The following is an 11,389-nucleotide window of genomic DNA, read 5'->3' as shown; positions in this document are numbered from 1 at the left end:
CTTTTTAATGGCTGAGTAATACACCATTGTGTATATGTACCATAGCTTTCTTATCTATTCATCTGCTGATGGACGTCTAGGTTGCTTCCATGTCCTGGCTATTATAAACAGTGCTGCGATGAACATTGGGGTACACGTGTCTCTTTCCCTTCTGGTTTCCTCAGTGTGTATGCCCAGCAGTGGGATTGCTGGATCATAAGGCAGTTCTATTTCCAGTTTTTTAAGGAATCTCCACACTGTTCTCCATAGTGGCTGTACTAGTTTGCATTCCCACCAACAGTGTAAGAGGGTTCCCTTTTCTCCACACCCTCTCCAGCATTTATTATTTGTAGACTTTTGGATCGCAGCCATTCTGACTGGTGTGAAATGGTACCTCATTGTGGTTTTGATTTGCATTTCTCTGATAATGAGTGATAAAAATATGGAACGCTTCACGAATTTGCGTGTCATCCTTGCACAGGGGCCATGCTAGTCTTCTCTGTATCGTTCCAATTTTAGTATATGTGCTGCCGAAGCGAGCATGCTATGTTGCTTCTAAAACTGAGTTGTGTGTGATGTGCCTGGTGAATAGACAGTAAGGCCCACTCCCATGACCTGCTGAGCAGAAGGTGCAGGAGTTGACCCCTAGGGAGGCCTGAGAGTGTCCCATGCAAATCATGCATGATTTGGCATGATTTGCAGTAGGGGGAAACTGAGGCCCAGAGGGAGGAAGTGATTTCCAGATGGAGCTTAAATCTCGGCTCGTCAGCAAGAATTTATGTTCTACTAGACCCTGCCACGGAGAAGGCACTGGCGACCCACTCCAGTACTCTTGCCTGGAAAATCCCATGGGCAGAGGAGCCTGGTAGGCTGCAGTCCATGGGGTCGCTAAGAGTCGGGCACGACTGAGCGACTTCACTTTCACTTTTCACTTTCATGCATTGGAGAAGGAAATGGCAACCCACTCCAGTGTTGTTCCCTGGAGAATCCCAGGGACGGGAGCCTCATGGGCTGCCGTCTATGGGGTCACACAGAGTCGGACACGACTGAAGTGACTTAGCAGCAGCAGCAGCAAACCCCACCAGCTCCCTACAGGTTTGTATTGTTGGCCTCATATCCAGGGCATGTATTTTGCATTAAAAAAGCAAATTGCAAACAAACATTCTATCCATTCTAACTGAAAATAAGCACAGCCCCACAAAACACTGAACCCTAAACTTTTTTTTTGCCATGCAGTATGTGGGATCTTAGTTCCCCAACCAGGGTTTGAACCCATGCATCCTGCACTGGAAGCACAGAGTCAACCACTGGACTGCCAGGGAAGTTCCAGAACCCTGAGGTTTTTGAAACCAAGGTGTCCCAGCCCTCTAGAAGGAAGACCACCCCCCTATGCCTAGTGCAGGTAGATTCCTCCAGGATGGGCTCCTGGGTGTGGGGCCCAGAGTAGGTGGGAGACCTGCAGCTAGAAACCAGTAGCCTGGATTCTGGCCACAACAACAATGATTTCGTTTGCTCTGTGGCTACAGGACTCTCACGTGCCTCCTCTGGGCGTCGGTGTTTCAGGTGGGGGGCTGTTGGATCTGAGGACATTCTGTGATTTGAGCTGCTGAGGAAAGAAAGGATCTTATTGTATCCTCGGGCAGGCAAGCAAGACTCTGCTCCCTGGCCAAACCAGCCTAGAAGGGAGAAGAGAGAAGAGTCGGCTTTAGGATGGAGAGCAGCAAGAGGTGGTCCCAGCCACCTTGGACAGGGGCTCTGAAGGTGGCCACTGTAGCAGGGCAAAAGCAGCTCATTGCACAAGTCTGCAGCAGTGACCAGGCTGCTGGGAGCCGAGAGGGTCCTCACCCAGAAAGGTCTTCCTGGAGTGAGAGTTCCCCCGGTTGGGGGTGAGCAAAGCCTTGAGCAGAGAGAGAGCCCTCTGGGCTCATTTCCAGCCATGCATTTATTTCCTTCCTCATCCAACCCCTTCCTGGAAGCTGATAAGGCTGTGAGGGAAGCCCAAGCTCAGATTCCCCCTGCCACCCTTCTTTCCCTGGCACCAGCCATCTCCCCATCGTGCGGGCATTTCCGGCTCCCAGGACTGAGCTCCTGCCGCCTACTTTGGTCTGGAGAATCACAGCTTCTCATAAAACTGCAACACCCCCTCGAAGTGCCTCTATCATAGCCCAGGATTCACAACCCCATCACAGGTTCTCAAAATCCAGCTTCCGATTCCCCACCAAGAGCAAATGCACCCACTTGTTCACAGCAGTCAAGCCCAACCCCCATGTCTGGTTCCCCTGGAGGAAGGGACCCTGTGTCACCAGTAGGAATGGGAGGCAGGGCCCCTGGGAGACATCGGGCCTGCAGGGGCCGCTGGGGTTTCTTGCTTCCCCCTTCTGTTTCTGCCCATCGCCTCCATGCAGCCTGGGCAGCTGGCTCACTGAAGGCCTGCCCCGTGACTCAGAGGCTGATCATCTCTCTCTAACCATGTATTTCATCAATTCCAGGCCACCCCCGACCAGGCAAGAGCCTCCCAGCTGGCCTCCACCCCCTCGACCACCCACTCATTTCCAATCTCCCTGAAGCTTTGATTTTAGCTCCTCGTCCAAGAAGCCTCCTCTTGTTTTCTTCTCCCCAGAAAGTAGTGCCAGGAGGCCTCTTTTTCCCCTTGCTCTGAGATTCCTCTTCCACCTTTCCTTTTCCTCCTGGTCCTCCTCTGCTTCCTTTTGCTCCTCTTCCTCCAGAAAGCCCTCCTCGATGAAGGGAGAGAAAGGAAAGAAGAGTCACCCATAACTGTCCAACACCATTGCATCGTCTCTGCTGGGCAGCATGCCCTGCCCACACACGCCACCACCAAGACACCTTCCTTTATGGAATCAGTGAAGCTTGTTCTGAAGTTTATACAGAAAAATCACCAAGTAAGAATAGGCAGAAACCTAAAACAGTAGTGAGGGGGTTTAGGATATTTAAAATACGATAAAGCTACAATGGTTAAAACAACACAAACAGGTCAATGGAACAGAAAAAAAAAAAAAAACTTTATAATGAAAACAAATTGCCACAGCAATTTGGTATGTGGTGAAGATTGTGTTTCAAATCACTGGGGATGAAATGGATTATTTATTTATTACATACCATGGAACAGCTGGAAATAAAAGTTGGATCCCTGTCTCACACCTTATAGTAAAATAAATGTCAGGTGCATCAAAGGCTTAAACATAAAAAAAAAAAGAACAATAATATTAAAAGATAAAAAATTTAATTTGGAGGTTGTTATTGTTTAGTTGCTAAGTCGTGTCTGACTCTTACAACCCCATGGACTGTAGCCCGCCGGGCTCCTCTGTCCATGGGATTTCCCAGGCAAGAATACTGGAGGGGGTTGCCATTTTCTTCTCCAGGAGATCTTCCCGATCCAGGGACCAAACTCATGTCTCCTGCATTGGCAGGCAGGTTCTTTACCACTGAGCCACCTGCTGCTGCTAAGCTGCTTCAGTCGTGTCTGACTGTGTGCGACCCCATAGACATCAGCCCACCAGGCTCCCCCGTCCCTGGGATTCTCCAGGCAACAACACTGGAGTGGGTTGCCATTTCCTTCTCCAATGCATGAAAGTGAAAAGTGAAAGTGAAGTCACTCAGTCGTGTCCAACCTTCAGCGACCCCATGGACTAGGAAGCCCAATTTGGAGGTAGGAAGACCTTTAAAAAATGTGATACAAAACCTAGAAGTCATAAAGAAAAGATCAGTGATTTTGACTACATAAAGTCCAGAATTTCTGCCTTGGAAAAAAATACCCTAAGCAGAGAACAAGCTGGCATCTCTTAGCCCCAGGCAAAGGGGTTGTTTTCTTGATATGTAAAGATTCCTCCAAATCCATAAGAGAAAAAAGCAACAATCCAGGTGCAAAACTAGCAGGTAAAGAACATAAACAGTTTTCAAGGAAGAACAAATGGCTCTCAGACGTGTGAAAAAAATGCTCAACTTCACTCATGAAAGACATGCAAATTAGGCTACAAGAAGATAGAAATTTTTTTTTCACCTATCAAATCAGCAAAGATAAAAAACATTTGCTAACACACTTTTGTATATCTCCAGGGAGAGTGTAAATTGGTAAGATCGTTGAAGAAGGCAATTTGACCCTATCAAAATTAAAAATTCTTACCACGGTATACAGAAGCTTGGAAATATTTGATTTGGTAATATCATATATTTATTTATAAGATATATGATTCCTGTATTTCATAACTTCAATTCAGCAAGATATGGTATATCGTTTATTTAAATGCAGTATGAAAGTGAAAGTGAAGTTGCTCAGTCCTGTCTGACTCTTTGCGACCCCATGGACTGTAGCCTATCAGGTTCCTCTGTCCATGGGATTTTCCAGGCAAGAGTGCTGGAGTGGATTGCCATTTCCTTCTCCAGGGGATCTTCCCGACCCAGGAATCGAACCCGGGTCTCCCACATTGCAGGCAGACGCTTTACTGTCTGAGCCACCATGGAAGCCCATAAATGCACTATGCCCCCCCAAAATTCACGTGCCCTCTGACATAGAAATTCTATTCCCAGATATTTATCTTGTAGATTAAGTATAGAAGTGCATACTTGCAGGACGACTGTATTGAAACACCTCTTATAAAACAAAAGGTTGGGAAATGATCCAAACGGCTAACAGAGGATTAACTAAATGAACTGTCTAGAATATGGAATACCAGCAACTGTTTAAATATGGTTTAAAACGTGTGGCTCCTGGGGGACTTCCCTGTGGTCCAGCAGTTAAGAATCCACCCTGCAATGCAGGGAACTCAAGTTTGATCCCTGCTAAGAGATCTAAGATCCCACATGCTGGAGCACTCTGGAATCCACATACTGCAAGATGCAACAAAGATCTCATGTACTACTAACTAAGACCCAACACAGCCGAGTAAATAATACACAAATATACATAGTACCATTATTATTATTTTTTTTTTAATGTGATTACTCTGCCAATCTGGAAAACTGGAAAATCAAGGGGCAGAAGAATATGTATAGTATGTTACCTTTTATGGAAGAACATGAGTTATCTTCCCCCTACCTGCACTGACTGGCCTAGATTGTCTCTAGAAGGTTCTGTAAGAAAATGGAGTGGTGATTGCCTCTGGGGTGGACCTGTGGATGTGAAGTGAAAGGAGCACTTTTTTTTTTCTTTTACAGGAGATCCTTTTTGTAAGTTCTGGATTTTTGTTCTGATTCTAACAAATAAAACACAGGTTTTTTTATACAGTCTAATAGCTTTCCTGTTATGGTTGACCCTTATTTCTTGATCATCTTGTGTGGTTCTCGTTTCAAAGGTCACTCTGGGACTTCCCTGCTGGTCCAGTGGTCAAGACTCCATGCTCCCCATGCAGGAGGCATGGGTTCAACTCCTGATCAGGGAACTAGGATCCCTCATTCCCCCTCATGACACACAGCACAGCCAAAATTTTTAAAAAATAATTTTAAAAAACAAAAGGCCACTCTTATGGTCCATGTCCATCACTCTAAAAAACACATTTCCTGTGAGACGCCCACGGCCACCCCCATAACAGCTACAGGAAACCACACCTCTCAGGAAACTAATGAAGAAGTCTAGCTGCCCCTCCCCCAACCCAGCCCTGCTGCTGCTGCTAAGTCGCTTCAGTCGTGTCCGACTGTGTGCGACCCCAGAGGCGGCAGCCCACCAGGCTCCCCCGTCCCTGGGATTCTCCAGGCAAGAACCCTGGAGTGGGTTGCCATTTCCTTCTCCAATGCATGAAAGTGAAAAGTGAAAGTGAAGTCGCTCAGTCGTGTCCAACTCTTAGCGACCCCATGGACTGCAGCCTACCAGCCCTAGCAAATTCCAAACGCCCAGCTGTTTCAAAGCATGGGTAAAGTCAAGGCCTGGACAGATGAGGTTCCTTGGTAGATGTGTCTGGGGTGGGATTGTCTGAGGAGAAATCGGAAAGGGAATCTAACCTCTTTGGCATGAATCGTCCCTTCCCATGGGGTGAGGTACCTCATCCCAGTAAAAGTGGGAACAGTTCCCAGCGAGCTTGTGATTGCCCCAAGGCACATGGCAAGATTCCTGTTTGATGTGGGAAGTCATTCCTGCTTCCAACCAGCATGTCCTAATCCCTTGCTTCGCTATCTAGCCCAGGCTGGGGTGCAGGGTAGCCCCAGACGGTGGAGAACACACAGACAGAGACAGCACAGTCGCTACTTGGAACCACAGGGAGTTGAGAAACTAGGCTGATGATTCCCAAGCCTGACTGAGCAACAGAATCACTTGAGGACACATTTGAAAATACAGATTATAGGACTTCCCTGGTGGTCGAGTGGTTAACACTCTGTGCTTCCACTTCAAGAGGCCCAGTTTCCATCCCTGGTCAGGGAACTGGATCCCACATGCCGACACTGAAAAGATCCTGCCTATGAAGATCAGAGATCCCACGTGTTGCAACTAAGACCTGGAGCAGTCAAATAAATAAACATTTTTTAACACAGATTTCCAGGAACTATACTCAGTACTTTAGAATAACCCAAAAGGGAAAAGAATCTGAAAAAAAAGAAAAAGACACATATGATATATAACTGAATCACTTTGCTGTACACCTCAAACTAATACAATATTGTGAACCTACTATTTGTTGTCATTCAGTTGCTCAGTTGTATCTGACTCTTTGTGACCCCTGGACTGCAGCATGCCAGGCTTCCCTGTCCTTCACCATCTCCCAGAGCTTGCACAAACTCATGTCCACTGAGTCAGTGATGCCATCCAATCATCTCATCTTCTGTTGTCCCCTTCTTATCCTGCTTTCAATCTTTCCCAGCATTAGGGTCTTTTCTAATGAGTCAACTCTTCAAATCAGGTGTTGGAGCTTCAGCATCAGTCCCTCCAATGAATATTCAGGACTGATTTCCTTTAGGATTGACTGATTTGATCTCCTTGCAGTCCAAGGGACTCTCTAGACTCTTCTCCAAAACTACAGTTCAAAAGCATCAATTCTTTGGTGCTCAACCTTCTTTATGATCCAACTCTCACATCCATACATGACTACTGGAAAAATTATACTGTACTTCAAAGAAAAAAATCATACCCTTTCATCAGATAGCAAAGAATCTGCCTAAAGTGCAGGAGACCAGGATTTGATCCCTGGGTTGGAAGATCCCCTGGAGAAAAGAGTGGCTACCCACTCCAGTATTCCTGCCTGGAGAATCCCGTGGACAGAGGAGCCTGCAGGCTGCGGTCCATGGGGTTGCAAGGAGTCAGACATGATTGACTGACTAACTCTCAATCTTAAAAAAAAAATTTTTTTTAATTTTAAAAGAAAAATACAGATCCCCAGCCTCCATTCCACCTACTGAAGCAGATCTTCTGAAGGATGGGGTCAGGAATTTGTATTTTAAAACATTTTTATAGATGATTCTGACGCGACCCACCATCTAAGACATGCTGACTGGGGCCCTTATCTATGCCAAGCCACTTATGGGACAGTTGGGGAAACTGAGTCCCATACAGTAGTAATTCACCAAGGTTCCCCAGAGAGGTGGTAGGGTGTTACCCACAGTTGAGCTTGTGCTGTGTGAAGGTCCCACACAGAAGTGCCTGGGAACTGATCTCACTTAGAACCAGCACCAGGTATCAGCAGAGTGGGAGGTGTCCTGGGTGGGGTGTGACTGGAGGGACCTCCAACCCCAAAACCCTTTGTGGAGCAGAAAGGGGAGTTCACATTTCATGAGCACCCACTCAGTGACCTGCAGTGTTCGTGCAATGCTCATCACAGGCAGGCATTCACACCTGTTACACGGAGGAGGAAACGGGGGCTGAGTAATGCCAAGAACTTTTGAAAGCCCGGAGGCAGTAAGGCACGAAGCTGGTTGTCAACCCAAGCGGTATAGCTCTGAGCTCCATCTTTTCATGGCCCCACCGCTTCTCTCCAGATGGGGTTCCACCTTGGCCACCCAGGAGACATGTGTTCCATCATTGACACAGAGCAGCTTTCCAGGGCTATGAGCTTTGAAGCCAAACAGAACTGGGCTCAGCACCTCTTCTTTGTTGTGTGACTTTGGGCAAGTGGCGTAACTTCCCTGAGTCTTTACTTCCTCATTTGTAAAAGAGGGATAAATGCAGCTATTTCTTAGGTTATTGGGAGAAGTGATTTCATCATCAAAGTAGAATGATATCTGACAATTCTTGAGCTCTTCTGATGGTCCAGTCACTGCATGGAGCACTCTATAAACATTTACCTCCTTCTGTCCTCACCACAGCCCTAAGAGCCGGTGCTATGACTGCCCCATTTTACTGATGAGAAAACTGAGACTCAGAAAGGTTAAGTAATTTGTCCAAGGTCACACAGCAGAGTTGGGACTCAAGCTCAGAAATGGAGTTTTTAATCTACCACACTTAGAACTACATTTCAGTGCCATGCCTGGCACAAATGAACACTTAGCCAATCCTAGCTATTAGTAATATTAATATCCTGCTGCTGTCCTCGGAACAGAGAGAAAAGTCCAGGACGAGAGGATGAGGGCAGGTGAGGGCATGTGGGAACAGAGAGTATGTCCAAGCCCCTAGGAGGCTGATGTAGGTCACTGTGGCCCAGTTCCTCAGGTGAAAATATGAGATCTGTGCTAAAAATAAAAAAATAAAAATCTCATGGTCCTTACTTCAACAAAGCAGTCCTTTTGCCTTGTTTTGTTCCTGCCTGGTAGGAGATTCTATTTCCAGATGCCTTTTGAAGAGTGATTGAGTAACTTAAGTGAGAGCCTGGCCATGTTATAAACACCAGGTGTAGACACGCTGACCCAGCCTGGCCTCGGGGAGCGCAGGCAAGTGTGAAACTGGCAGAGGTCTGAGAAACCCAGGCTGTCACTCACTGCTGAGCACTAATTGCTTTAATTAAGGTGCAGGAGCAGCTCAAAGGAGCACATGATCATGGTGAAGGTGTATAAACAGGATCTTAAATCAATTTATGGTTAGGGCTTCTCTGTATTGACATCAGCTGTTGGGTCTTTAGCTTGTGAGGAATGCATTCCTAGAGGAGAGCTTTTTCCTAAAGGAGGGTTAGGAGCAGAGCTGGGGTGGGAGGGGTCTTTGGAAAGCTGTTTGGAGAAGGTGTGACTTGCACACAGTCATGAAGAAATGTTATGTGGGGATGGCAAAGAAGAAAGAAAGGAGGGAGTTCTCTGGCAGTCCAGTGATTAAGACTCCGTGCTCCCAAGGTAGGGGGCACTGGTTCTATTCCTGGTTGGGGAATTAAGATGCCACAAGGCACGGCTGAAAAGAAGAGAGGAGAAAACTATTTTTAGTACCTACTATGGTCCAGGTTCATTCAAATCCAGAACTCTGGATCATTCCCGAAACAATACTCTGAGATAAGTATGTGCTCCCATTCTGCAGGTGAGAAAACTGAAGCCAAGAGCCAGCTCTAAATCTCACCCAAGGTCACACGGCTAAATAAGGGCTAAATAAGCAGCAAGACAGAACAGAACGAAGGGGAGATTTAGCCAAGCACTTCCCATGTCTGCTAAGTGCTTTGCCACTATTTTCATAAACTTCATCCTTATGAAAACACCACAGCACAAGTATGTGTATCACCATTTTCCAGAAGAGAAAACTGAGATCTAGAGAGTTTAAGTGGCTTGCTGGAGAGTAGTCTGTGTTACAACAAAATTCACCTTCTTTACCCGGTACCTCAGAGTCTCAGACTGCAAGGAAGCCATGAATCTCTAGTCTATCACGCAATGACAGAATAAATACAGAATAAAACACGTTTTCTGTTTGTGTATTGCTTTTCAAATGTTCATAAACTGCTGTTACATTGGATTAAATAGTCAGTCCTAAAGGGTAACGAATTCATGGTTGCTTTTTAAGCACTGTGTCCCTCATCGCCACCTGGTCCCAATTGATGGCTACCAACATACAAGCACTGAACCTAGGGGTGGGGGCGGGGTGCAGTCTGAGACATGGGTTGATGCTGTGAAAGGGTTTTCATCATGGGAAAAGTTGGGAAGTTTGCTTTACTCTTTTCTGGGAGCATGTCTGAGAGGAAAGTGGGTACTCTTCAAAAGGAATGCATCTGACAACTGGGGGTGGGGATGCCAGGCAAAGAGGCAAGGAGATGTTTCTCCAAAAAGGGTGGAGACAGAGGGGTGGAGAGGGTGTGTTCACTTTTCTGTGACGATGCTCATTCTGTGACAAACCACCCCCAGCTCTCAGTGTCTTATAACAATGAGCTCACAAACTTCCTGGTGGTCCAGTGGTTAAGAATCCGCCTGCCGGTGCAGTGCAGATTTCCATCCCTGGTCTGCGAAGATTCCACCTGCCCGGGAGGCAACTAAGCCCTTGTGCCACAACTACTGAGCCTGTGCTCTGGAGCCCACAAGCCGCAAATACTGAAGACTACATGCCCTACAGCCCTTGCTCCGCAACAAGAGAAGCCACCACAATGAGAAGGCTGTGCACCCCAATGAAGAATAGCCCCCGCTCGCTACAACTAGAGAAAGCCTGCATGCAGCAACAAAGACCCAGAGCAGCCAGAAATTAATAAAATTTTAAAACAAACAAACCAAAAAACCCCCAGTGAGCTCCTGAGTCAGCAGCCCAGCCATGGTGGCTGCTCCTGGCTGTGATGGGTTCAGCTCTGCCCCATCTGTTTCTTATCCCAGGACCTGGGTTGAAGGAGCAGTGGCTGCAGGAGGCGTGCTCTTCTCAGGCTGCAAGGCTGAAGCCGAGGAGGCCAAGTCATCCAAGCAAGCACATTTGAGACCTCTGCCTGGATGTGGACGAGCGACATTCCATCGGCAAAGCCACGGTCAGGGTGGCAGAGAGTGGTCAGCTGCACATTGACTTGGGGAGATAACACCTATTGAACATCACACCGTCTTCCATCCCACACCAGGGCTTCCCTGGTGGCTCAGATGGTAAAGAATCGCCTGTAATGCAGGAGACCCAGGTTTGATCCCTGGGTCGGGAAGATCCTGTGGAGAAGGGAATGGTTACCCACTCCAGTATTCTTGCCTGGAGAATTCCATGGACAGAGGAGCCTAGAGGGCTACAGTCCACAGGGTCACAAAGAGTCAGACACGACTGAACGACTAGTGAGAAGGCTGGGAGGGCCATTCCAGGGGAGCAGGTCCCAAGAAGCCAGAATTTAAAAACCACAGTAGAGGAACTTCCCTGGCTGTCCAGTAGCTAAGAATCCATGCTTCCAATGCAAGGGATGCAGGTTTGATCCCTGGTCAGGGAACTAAGATCCCACAAGCTGCGAGGTGTAGCCAAATGAATAAATAAATAAATAAAAATTAAATTAAAAATTTCAAATTCACAGTAGCTTTAGACCTGGACATGCGTAGCCTTCACCTAACAAGCAGCAGGGATGAAGGCAGTTTGGAGTCCTTTGCTGAGCCCCATTCTGAACCTGCTCTGCCCTTT

The 11,389-nt window shown here is 47.1% G+C and overlaps 1 non-coding gene across 1 annotated transcript; it reads right to left on the bottom strand.

Moving 5' to 3' along the window:
- Nucleotides 1–415: 415 nt before the first annotated feature.
- Nucleotides 416–522, bottom strand: LOC139177797 (U6 spliceosomal RNA). Its single transcript, XR_011562266.1, has one exon. It is a non-coding gene; the product is annotated as a U6 spliceosomal RNA (small nuclear RNA).
- Between the last annotated feature and the right edge of the window lie 10,867 nt (nucleotides 523–11,389).

This window comes from Bos indicus, chromosome 19 (assembly GCF_029378745.1).
Source record: "Bos indicus isolate NIAB-ARS_2022 breed Sahiwal x Tharparkar chromosome 19, NIAB-ARS_B.indTharparkar_mat_pri_1.0, whole genome shotgun sequence".
Taxonomy (NCBI): domain Eukaryota; kingdom Metazoa; phylum Chordata; class Mammalia; order Artiodactyla; family Bovidae; genus Bos; species Bos indicus.
The sequence above is the reverse complement of the archived record's forward strand: the minus strand, read 5'-3'. Positions and strand labels throughout refer to the sequence as shown.